Source organism: Phyllobates terribilis, unplaced genomic scaffold (genome assembly GCF_046119375.1).
Source record: "Phyllobates terribilis strain yellow unplaced genomic scaffold, ASM4611937v1 Scaffold_1__5_contigs__length_1240528914, whole genome shotgun sequence".
NCBI classification, from domain to species: Eukaryota; Metazoa; Chordata; class Amphibia; order Anura; family Dendrobatidae; genus Phyllobates; species Phyllobates terribilis.
In genome coordinates this window covers 233,167,765-233,179,820 of record NW_027362761.1, presented here as the reverse complement: position 1 = coordinate 233,179,820, position 12,056 = coordinate 233,167,765, and positions in this window count along the sequence as shown.

Sequence of the window (12,056 nt, the reverse complement as noted above, 5' to 3'; positions counted from 1 at the left end):
AGGATTATGGAGGCTACTGTGCTCTTAGGAACCTTGAGTAATGCAGAAATTGTTTTGTAACCTTGGCCAGATCTGTGCCTTGCCACAATTCTGTCTCTGAGCTCCTTCGGCAGTTCCTTTGAGCTCATGATTCTCATTTGGTCTGACATGCACTGTGAGCTGTGAGGTCTTATATAAACAGGTGTGTGCCTTTCCAAATCAGGTCCTATAAGCTTAATTAGACACAGCTGGACTCCAATGAAGGAGTAGAACCATCTCGAGGAGGATCACAAGAAAATGGACAGCATGTGACTTAAATATGAGTGTCTGAGCAAAGGGTCTGAATACTTATGACCATGTGATATTTCAGTTTTTCTTTTTTAATAAATTTGCATAAATTTCTACATTTCTGTTTTTTTTCAGTCAAGATCGGGTGCAGAGTGTACTTTAATGAGAAAAAAAAAATGAACTTTTTAGAATTTACCAAATGGCTGCAATGAAACAAAGAGTGAAAAATGTAAAGGGGTCTGAATACTTTCCGTACCCACTGTATCTATGGTTAGCTTAAGGCTATGTGTCCACGATGCAGAAATGCTCCGGATTTTTCCTGAGCATTTCTGCATCTCCCTGGCAGAAAAAAACGCATGCGGATTGTACATGCGGATTGTACATGCGGATTGTACATGTGGATTTTACATGCGGATTGTACATGCGTTTTCCTGCCAGGGACAAGTGGATGTGAAGCGTTCTTCACTTGCATTTCCGCATGCAGGTTGACAAGCGCTTTCCAAGCGATTTTAGCATCACTTGGAAAGTGCTTGACAACTTGGTCACACTATATAAATCCACGCAAATGGCATGGATTTATATAGTGTGACCGGAAAAGAATGGTAAAAAATAAAAAATAAATATTATACTTACCTTCTGATGGCCCCCGGTGTCCTTAGCGATGCGTCCTGGCTTCCTGGCAGCTCGCGATAGTCTAAAAGGACCTGCCATGACATCATTTAGTCACGTGATGGGTCACGCGACCGCTGCCGTCAGTGGTCGCGTGACCCGTCACATGGCTAAATGACGTCATGGCAGGTCCTTTTAACATTGCGAGCTGCCGGCAAGCCAGGACGCATCGCTAAGGACACCGGGGGCCATCAGAAGGTGAGTATAATATTTATTTTTTATTTTATTCTTTTTTTTTTTACAGGTACTATGGTACCCGGGTATGGAGGAGAGTCTCCTCTTCTCTAAACCCGGGTACCATCCGCACATTGAAACGCATGTTATCCGCATGTACAGATGCAGTGATGCGGATGACATGCGGTCCAATGCAAGTCAATGGCGGCGAAAATGCAGCGATTCCGCAAAATAATTTGTAGTGCTGCGTATTTTCCGCAATGATAATCCGCAGCGGAAATTTACGCCGCACAGCACATGCGGATTATCATTGGGGAACATTGCAGACCTTCTACCAAGCATTTTTTATGCGTTTCCGCAACGGAATTGCCACTGCGGAAATGCTTAAAAAACGCATCATGGGCACACAGCCTAAGCCAATAAAGCCAACAAAACTAATAAAGCAATCGCACATAAACATATAGATAGATGATACAAAGATATTAGATATATAATAGATAGATAATAGACTATATACACTGCTCAAAAAAATAAAGGGAACGCTCAAATAACACATCCTAGATCTGAATGAATGAAATATTCTCATTGAATACTTTGTTCTGTACAAAGTTGAATGTGCTGACAACAAAGTCACACAAAAATCATCAATGGAAATCAAATTTATTAACCAATGGAGGCCTGGATTTGGAGTCACCCCCAAAATTAAAGTGGAAAAACACACTACAGGCTGATCCAACTTTGATGTAATGTCCGATTTTAGCATCACTTGGAAAGTGCATGGATTTATATAGTGTGACCCGAGAGAATGTCAAAAAATAAAAAATAAATCTATACTTACCTTCCGATGGCCCCTGCAGTCTTGCTTCACTCGGTCCCGGCTGCCGGCAGATTGCGGTACACTGAAGAACCTGCCGACGTCAGCGTTGCGTGACCCGTCACATGACTATGACGTCAGCGCAGGTCCTCCAGTCCATCGCGATCTGCCGGCATGAGAGGAGGAGCGCAGCGGGGGCCGCCAGAAGGTAAGTATATATTTATTTTTTATTTTATTCTTTTTTTTTTTTTTACAGTTTTCTATGGTACCCGGGTCCGGAGGAGAGTCTCCTCTTCTCTAGACCTGTGTAACATCCGCACATTGAACGCATGTATTCCGCATGTGCTTATCTAGTAAAGCGGAATTCATGCGTTCTAATGCAAGTCAATGGCGGCGAAAACGCAGCACTTCCGCAAAATAATTGGTAGTGCTGCGTTTTTTTCCACAATGATAATCCGCAGCGGAAATTTCCACAGCATGTGCACAGCACATGCGGATTATCATTGGGGAACATGGCAGGCCTTCTACCATGCGTTTTTTAAGCGTTTCTGCAGCGTTTTTGCCACTGCGGAAATGCTTAATAAACGCATCGTGGGCACACAGCCTAAAGGGGTTTCTATATCTAGAAAAACATGGCTGCTTTGTTTTACCAGCACCTGTTTACAGCTTGTGTATGGTATTACTTCAGTGTAGCTGTAATACCAGACACAAAGCAGACAGGTGTGGTATTCGTTTCGAAGTCTTTTCAATTATTTTTCTATTTTTTGTCATATTAATATAAACTATTGAGCCATCTGAAAAATGATCTTTTTATTAGCCGCATCACAGCTTTTGAAGCCTGAAGTGGCAAAAAGAAGCTCAAAAAGAGTGAACATGTGCACAGCAAGTCGTTTTGACATTGCAGTGCTTATGTTTATCCTTTTTAGCTTTAAGCCGTTTTCCAGGTGGAATCCGGGTGACAAAGATGTTATGTGCACACGTCTGAATTACTGAGGCGGCCGTAGACTGCACTGACACCGACTTCTAATGATCTCTATTTGTGTTTCCTTTTCTGAAAGTGTTAATTTGTTTAGATGGAAAGAGGGGAGACACCAAGTGCAATAGGGTCTTATCTGGTGGAGAAATTGGTCTAGGTGAGAGGTAAAGGAATTGCTCACCTTTTGGGGTTAACCCACAACTGAGGAATCAAGGTGTAACAGCTGGTGCAGTACCTTCAGGTCGGGAAATCGCTGTGTAGAACAAGTGGTGGAGGATAGGAGTGATAGTCTGCACTGCAGTGCTAGATTCAAGAAATCCAGAGGATGTGATGAGGTATTAGATCATGCGGTTTATTCTCAACACGTTTCGAAGTTGAAATGTTTTGAAGTTGAACCAACTTCTTCATCAGGAGAACTACAATGTGGTTCTCCTGATGTAGAAGTTGGTTCAACTTCGAAAAGCGTTGAGAATAAACCGTATGTGTTATGTTCTGCTACCAAAGCTAAGGAAAGAGAGGAGATCTGTCCCTACTATAAGACTCAGCTGAATCCCTACGATGTAACAGGGAACCTGATCCTGCGATCAGACCTGCTAAAGTCCTAATCTAGTCTGTACGAAGACCTATAGATGTGGGGAGGGAATCACTACAAGTACTAAGGACTGGGAGGAATATGGGACACCTCCTAACAGAAATAGTAGCAGACAGACGAACAAACAAAATAGATAGAACATAGAGGTCCGTAGACCAAGCAAACTAACAGAGTTAGATACAGAGCACAGGCTAGCTAGAAAGTAGATATACAATGAAGTCCAGCAAAGCCAGAAGGGCGGAGCAGGACTAAATAGGCCAACAAGGTCATGTGACCAGCAAAGGAAAAAAAACCTAACAGCAAGGTTCTAACAGTACCCCCCCTTCTAAGAGGATCCTCCGGATCCCCTAGGACCAGGCTTATCAGGAAATCTCCTGTGAAACGCTCTGATAAGTCTGGACGCGGAAACATCATCTGACCTCACCCAAGAGTTATCCTCGGGTCCGAAACCTTTCCAGGCCACAAGATACTGCAAACTACCTCTATACCGTCTAGAGTCAAGGATGCGAGAAATTTCATATTCCCCGTCCTCCACCACCGGAGGAACAGAGGCAGAGGCGTCACCATCCGACACAACAGCTTTTTTTAACAGAGAGACATGAAAGACCGGATTAATTCTCCAGGAGGTAGGAACCTCCAACCTAACAGCAGATTGGTTGACAACCTGAAGCACCTTAAAGGGCCCTACAAACTTGGGACCCAATTTCTTAGAAGGAATCCTCAACCGCAGATTCCTAGAGGACAACCAAACCATGTCACCAACAGCGAACAAAACCTCCTGTCGTTTCCTATCAAAGTAGTCTTTAGATTTTCTGTTGGCCTCCTGAAGATTACCACGCACATCCGTCCAAACTCTTTCCAAATCACCGGAAAAATTCTCCTCCTCAGGCACGGCAGATCCCAACTTGGAGAACGACCCAAACGACGGATGTCTCCCAGAACAACAAAAAAAAGGCGAACAACCAGCAGAAGAAGATGTATGATTGTTCAGAGCAAATTCGGCAAGTGGCAGAAACTCAGACCACCCCTCTTGATTGTCTGCCACAAAACAACGCAAGAACTGCTCAACATCCTGGTTTTTCCTTTCTGTCTGGCCATTAGATTCAGGATGATATCCGGACGAAAACGACAAATGAATTCCCAACCTGTCACAAAAGGCACGCCAAAAACGAGCCACGAACTGAGGACCCCTATCAGAAACAATGTCAGTAGGAACGCCATGAAGTCTGACAATTTCCTTGACAAAGGCCTTAGCGAGAGTTTTAGCGCAGGGCAGTTTGACGAAGGGAACCAAGTGACACATCTTGCTAAAACGGTCCACGACCACCCAGATGACAGTAAAACCCTCAGAGGGGGGAAGGTCAGTTATAAAGTCCATAGCCAAATGTGTCCAAGGAGCACTGGGGACCTCCAAAGGACAAAGCAACCCCGCAGCAGGAGTATGTGAGGACTTAGATCTAGCACATATAGTACATTGGCGCACCCACTTAATGACTTCCTTCTGCCATCCAGGCCACCAAAAACTGCGACCCACCAGTCTCTTGGTCTCAGAGATTCCGGGATGACCTGCCAACCGAGATTCGTGACACTCAACAAACAAATCTCTCCTAAAGGTCTCAGGCACAAACAACCTCCCATGAGGAGTGTTAGATGGGGCATTCTCCTGAGCTTTAAGAATCTCATCTTCCAAAACGGAGTCTAAAGCAGCTATCACAACACCTTCTTGTAAAATGTTTTCCTCTTTCTCAGCACCGACTATGGGAGAAAAACTGCGAGACAAGGCATCCGCCTTAACATTCTTAGTACCAGGGATGTAAGTAACGGAGAAATTAAACCGCGAGAAAAACAGTGCCCACCTAGCCTGACGGGCATTCAGGCGCTTGGCAGCATCAAGATATATCCGATTTTTATGATCCGTAAGAACCTGAACGGGAAATTCCGCACCTTCCAAGAAGTGGCGCCAGTGTTCAAATGCGAGTTTAATAGCCAATAATTCCCGATTACCAATATCGTAATTCAATTCAGTCTCCGAAAATTTTTTTGAAAAAAAGGCACAGGGATGTAATCCATCCCCGTTATCCTGAGACAATACTGCGCCAACCCCCACAGAGGAAGCATCAACCTCAACCAAAAACGGCCTAGTAACATCAGGCTGCATAAGGATGGGAGCAGAGGTGAACCTCTCCTTGAGATACACAAAAGCTTCAATGGCCTCAGAAGACCACTGAACCGCATCAGCACCTTTCCTGGTGAGATCAGTCAGAGGTTTGACAATACTAGAAAAATTTTTTATGAACTTTCTATAGTAATTGGCGAAACCCAAAAACCTCTGTATCGATTTCAAACCAATAGGCCTAGGCCATTCCTGCACAGCCTGAACCTTAACCGGATCCATCTCAAAACCTTTGCTGGAGATAATGTAGCCCAAAAAACTAATTCTCTGTACAGCGAACTCACATTTCTCCAGCTTAGCAAAAAGCGAATTGTCCATTAATAACTGTAATACCTCACGCACGCTCCGCCAATGAGACTCCAGATCTGGCGAATAAATCAAAATGTCATCCAAATACACAACCACATTTTTACCGATCAAAGGTCTAAGGATGTCATTAATCAGATTCTGAAAAAATGCAGGAGCATTAGTAAGACCAAAAGGCATAACCAGATTCTCAAAATGACCCACAGGAGTGTTAAAAGCAGTCTTCCATTCATCACCCTCCTTCATGCGCAACAGATTGTATGCCCCCTTAAGGTCAATTTTCGAGAACCACTTGGCCCCCAATAACTGGTTAAACAGATCAGGAATCAATGGCAGTGGGTAAGGATTGCGTACCGTAATTTTGTTAATCTCACGAAAATCCAGACAAGGACGTAAACCGCCGTCCTTTTTTTTTACAAAAAAAAATCCAACCGCCACAGGAGACTTAGAGGGCCTAATGTGACCGGCGGCCAAGCTTGTCTGTATGTATTCCTCCAAAGCCTTCCTCTCAGGAATAGTAAGGTTAAATAAACGACTCTTAGGAAGAGTCGCTCCAGGGACAAATTCAATAGAACAATCATAGTCTCTATGGGGAGGCAAAACCTGCGATTCCTTCTCAGAAAAAACTCTCCAAAAATCCTGAATAGGAACAGGCAATTCTCCCCTATCCAAAGCTGCAATACGCCCGTTACAACACTTGTCATAACATTTATGGCTCCAGGATTTAATTTCACTGGTAGACCAATCCAGTACAGGATTGTGAAATTTTAACCAGGGCAAACCCAATATTACTGGAGAAGGCAAGTTATTCAACACTACCAAATCCAATTTCTCATGGTGAACACCATTAATAGTGAGAGGAAATTCACTGACCTTGAGAGTAATATTCTTCAAAGGGGAGCCATCCACAGAAACCACAGCAATGGGGGATGACAAAGGTTCAGGTTTTAAATTGAGTTTTTCCACGAATCCCCCATCAATTACATTCAGTGTAGACCCGCAATCAACAAACACCCGAAATTCCATTAATTTTTCCTGAGCAATCGTGGAAGCAGCTAAAAATATACCCTTGGAATTTAAACAGGCAATACGGGCGTGACTGACCATTTTTTTTTCTTTCTTCATACGAAGCTCACAGCCTTTAATCAAATGACCAGATTTTCCGCAATAGAAACACAAGCCTTGCGAAAAACGACGGTCTTTTTCTTGAGAGCGAGGTGCCACCGATCCAATCTCCATCGGTTCACCACTGTTAGTACACACATTATCATAACCAGAAACTGACATAGCAGAGGATTTGCTCTCATTAACCCTAGCACGCAGTCTTCTATCCACCCGTATAGCTAATTGCATAGCCTGTTGCAAATCTTCAGGTGTAGGATAAGCAATTAGCAGGTCTTTAACCCTTTCACTGAGCCCAGCAAGAAATAGACTTTTCAGAGCAGAATCGTTCCACCCTGTTTGAGTGGACCAACGACGAAAATGTGTACAATATTTTTCCACATTACCCGATCCTTGTTTTAGACGTCTCAACTCAGTCTCAGCTGATGCGACACGGTCAGGATCATCATATAATAGTCCCAAAGCAGAAAAAAAACTATCCACTGATCTGAAGCATGAATCACTAGGTTGCAAAGAAAAGGCCCACTCCTGAGGCTCTTTGCGCAAAAGTGACATTATGAACCCTACGCGCTGGGATTCATCCCCAGAGGACTTAGGTCTCAAACGAAAATACAATAAGCAAGCATTTTTAAATGAAAAAAATTCTCGGTGTTCACCAAAAAACAAATCCGGCAAACATACCTTAGGCTCCAAGAAATGTGCTCCAGGACAGTTACTCACGTGCTGACGGAGCTCGGCCACCTCCAGAGAGAGTCCCTGCAGGCGATGAGTCAAATCCTGAACCGACACCATGATGGAACAGAAAAATCTTTCCTTAGAGAATTTGCTGGCTGGACTTACTGTTATGTTCTGCTACCAAAGCTAAGGAAAGAGAGGAGATCTGTCCCTACTATAAGACTCAGCTGAATCCCTACGATGTAACAGGGAACCTGATCCTGCGATCAGACCTGCTAAAGTCCTAATCTAGTCTGTACGAAGACCTATAGATGTGGGGAGGGAATCCCTACAAGTACTAAGGACTGGGAGGAATATGGGACACCTCCTAACAGAAATAGTAGCAGACAGACGAACAAACAAAATAGATAGAACATAGAGGTCCGTAGACCAAGCAAACTAACAGAGTTAGATACAGAGCACAGGCTAGCTAGAAAGTAGATATACAATGAAGTCCAGCAAAGCCAGAAGGGCGGAGCAGGACTAAATAGGCCAACAAGGTCATGTGACCAGCAAAGGAAAAAAAACCTAACAGCAAGGTTCTAACAGTATGATCTAATACCTCATCAAATCCCCGGGATTTCTTGAATTTAGCACTGCAGCGCAGACTATCACTCCTATCCTCCACCAATCATTTGGTCAGACAGGCACATGAATGTGGTCTGCTTTGTTCCTGTGCCCGTCTGAACAACAGACATGTTCAGAGAACAAACACAAACGAAGGTCAGCTAAACTCTATCGTTGCAGTCAGGATTGGACTGGGGTGCCTAGGGCCCACCAGGGGAACTGACTCTAGGGGCCCACACTACAGCCCACCATAAACGGTTTTATTACTTGTTATGCTTTTCTATAATGTACTATAGTTACATGATTGGCCGCGCTGTGGAGCACCAAGCGGCAGGACTTTCTTCGAACAGTCATTTCGTACTGCCAGAGTCCCTTTAATGGTAACTTGTCACCTTGAAAAATTCTATTTATCTGCAGATATAGGGGTAATCTGCAGGTAAATAGGGTTTAAAGCCTGGTTAGACGGCTTATTGGAAAAGCATTGGCTACACGGAGAAAATTACATTTTATTCTCCCTGCCGCCACTCGCTTCCTGTCATAGGGTCGGTGCAAGGAGGGAGACATTACAGTCACTACAAAGTCAGGGTGCTGCAATAACGTCCGGCACCTTGATTGTGACATCTTCCATGGAGGCCAACCTCAGGCTGAGCTTCATTCAATGACTAACATGGCAGCAGCACCTGGCAACTAGTGCTGAGCGAGCGTGGTCGGATAAGGTGTGATCCCAGCATGCTCTGCTACTATGCTCGAGTCCCCGGGGTAACATGTTTTGCGGCGGTAGACAGATGCAACACATGCAGGAATTGCCGGTTTGTTAGGTAATCCCTGCATGTGTTGCTTCTGTCTACCACCGCAAAACATGTTACCGCAGGGACTCGAGCATACTAGCAGAGCACTACAAGATACTCGGACGCCCCCACATCAGGTGCACCTGATGAAGGCTCCTTGAGAGCAGAAACGTGTAATGCCATTATATGCTATTATATGTCAACCACTCATCTCTTGAGATGTTTTTAATTCCAAATAAATTTTCATATCTTGAACCTATGCACTTTTGAGCAGTCACTTGCGAGCCCATTGGAACGTTTCCACTAAACTTACAGTGGAGTCTCTATCATTATCCACGGGAGCGCCTCCGGTAATCTCTTTCACAAACCCACGTGGAGGCAACCTGTCGGGCCAGGACAAGGTGTGCAAACACGGCTTTCGGATGAGCGGCAGACCGTTGGTGGAGACCCTATAAAACATTTTATTAAATCTCTACTAGAGTTGTGCCTGGATCTGCACAACCCACAAAGGTGAGCCTCTCCTGTTACCTTATCAAAATTCTATATGTGATGTTATTTACTGCGCTCAGATAGCGCTCCTTTCTTCTCCCAGTTTTTTTTATCTTTCTTACTGCCCAGATTTTCTCCACATGCGCATATAGGCAGACACTAGTCACTGTCATCGGACAGGAAGAAGCTGCAGGGGACTCGACTGTACGACTTGTCAATAGAGCGGCTCGGTCCCCAGTGGCTATTAAAAGTATGTTTTTCTCTGAAATGCTGCAGCATGATTAAAGAACATGTATGCAAGTACCTTTATGAGAATGAAGTGATTAACCAGAGCCAGAATGGGTTTGTAACTAATAAGTCATGTCAGACTGCCACTGGTGTGTCGGATGTAACAGACAGTCGCTTTGCATCTGGCTGCAGAAGGTCACTGCGTTTGGCATTGCAGAGGCCTTCTTCTTCCTTCTGACTTTTGGATCCAGCAGCGACCTCCTTCCACCTCTGATTGACACACCCTGGTCTGGGTGTTTATAAGCTCTCGGTCTGCTTCAGGGAGTCGCCAGTGGTATTCTCATTTTCCCTTGTGAAGGCTTGGTGCTATGGCAGTCGGCTAGCTTTCTCTTTGGTGCCCTTGGAGGACGTTTGGCGTTATCCCTCTGATGTGTGCTCAAGCTAAGTTTTCCCCCTTTGTTTGTCTGCCTTGTTGCCTTTAGTTTATAGTTGGGACTGACCAGTGCACACCCACCCCCTCCCTATCTAGGGCCTAGCTCTAGGGATATACAGGGCATAGGTTTCCTGCTTGGCGATTGGTGTGGAACCAATATAGGGACAGTAGGGCAGGCAGGATGTTATTAGATCTGCATAGGGGTCTCTACTCCACCTTACCCTAGTATTTGGGCTTCCTTCCCCTCATCCCTTTGTGTTGCACTTAGTCTTTCCCACTGTGTGCGTGACACTAACTTAATTTCCTTCTATGACAGAATAACTGACCGGGTGGATCAGGGAAGCACAGTAGATAAAGTATATATTGACTTCAAAAAAGCATTTGACAAAGTATCTCATACCATCCTTATTGAAAAAATGACCATGGAATGGTCAGCAACAGAATGTTTTTTAACAGGGAGAAATGAACAGTTCTACATCTGGGCAAGAAAAATGAAAAAAGCATATACAGAATGGGAGGAATATGTCACGCTGTCTCTGTATACTGGAGGTAGGGGGCCTAAGCTGACCCTAAGCTGGGGCCCTGACTAATCCCTCAACCTGGAGGTACTGTTAAAGGTACAGAGGTCCAGGCCGCCAGCGTAACCCCTACCTCCTGAGGATCCCTGCACCTAAGTAATCTAGTCCTGAGAAGGACCCCGATCACAACAAAAGAGGACAAGTAATAATATGCCCACACACAGTACTTAGACGAACGAGACAGTACAAGGGAAAAACCAAAACCACCTTGCATACAAAAACTACACAACTACAACAGAGGGAACACCAACGGGAAAGGAGATAAATGATAAAGCGAGGAAGGGAAAAAGACTCCAAATACACTTATCTCAGAAACTCCAAATACCACGATCCGCTCTGTAAGTCTGTATGAAATGCTTTCACCGACACTTCCCAAACAGACCAGCAGGCATTTGAAGGAGACTCACTACAGCAGCATTGATTGCAGCTGGGCGAGGCTGGACCTCGTCTAGCACAGAGAGAGAGAGAATTAACTCCCTCACTGCCGAAAACACAAAGCACCAAAAAGTCAGCTGCGAGAAGTCAGGCTGTGTAATCGTGACGATCTTCGTGGCGACACACCCGTGACAGTACCCCCCCTTCTACGAGGGGCCTCCGGACCCTCAGGGCCAGGTTTATCCGGGTGAGTTGTGTGGAAGGCCCGAAGTAATCGGTCTGCGTTAATATCCGACGCAGGAACCCACATCCTCTCCTCAGGACCATACCCTTTCCAATGAACCAGGTACTGAAGGGACCGGCGATTAAAACGTGAATCGATGACCCTTGATACCTGGAACTCCAAGTTACCATTGACCACCACTGGAGGGGGAGGTAAAGGTGACGGTACCACCGGCGCCACATACCTCTTAAGCAACGATCTGTGGAACACGTTGTGAATTTTAAACGTAGGGGGGAGGTCAAGACGGAATGCCACCGGATTAATAATAGAACTGATTCTGTACGGCCCGATGAACCTGGGACCCAGTTTCCAGGAGGGAACCTTAAGTTTAATATTCCTGGTAGACAACCATACCCGATCGTTCACACTTAGGTCCGGACCAGACACTCTCCTCCTATCAGCCATACGTTTGTATCGGTTCCCCATAGTATTCAGATTCTTCAGCACCCCTCTCCATACTGAAGCGAGTGATGAGGAAAATCGTTCCTCCTCAGGAACCCCCGAAGAG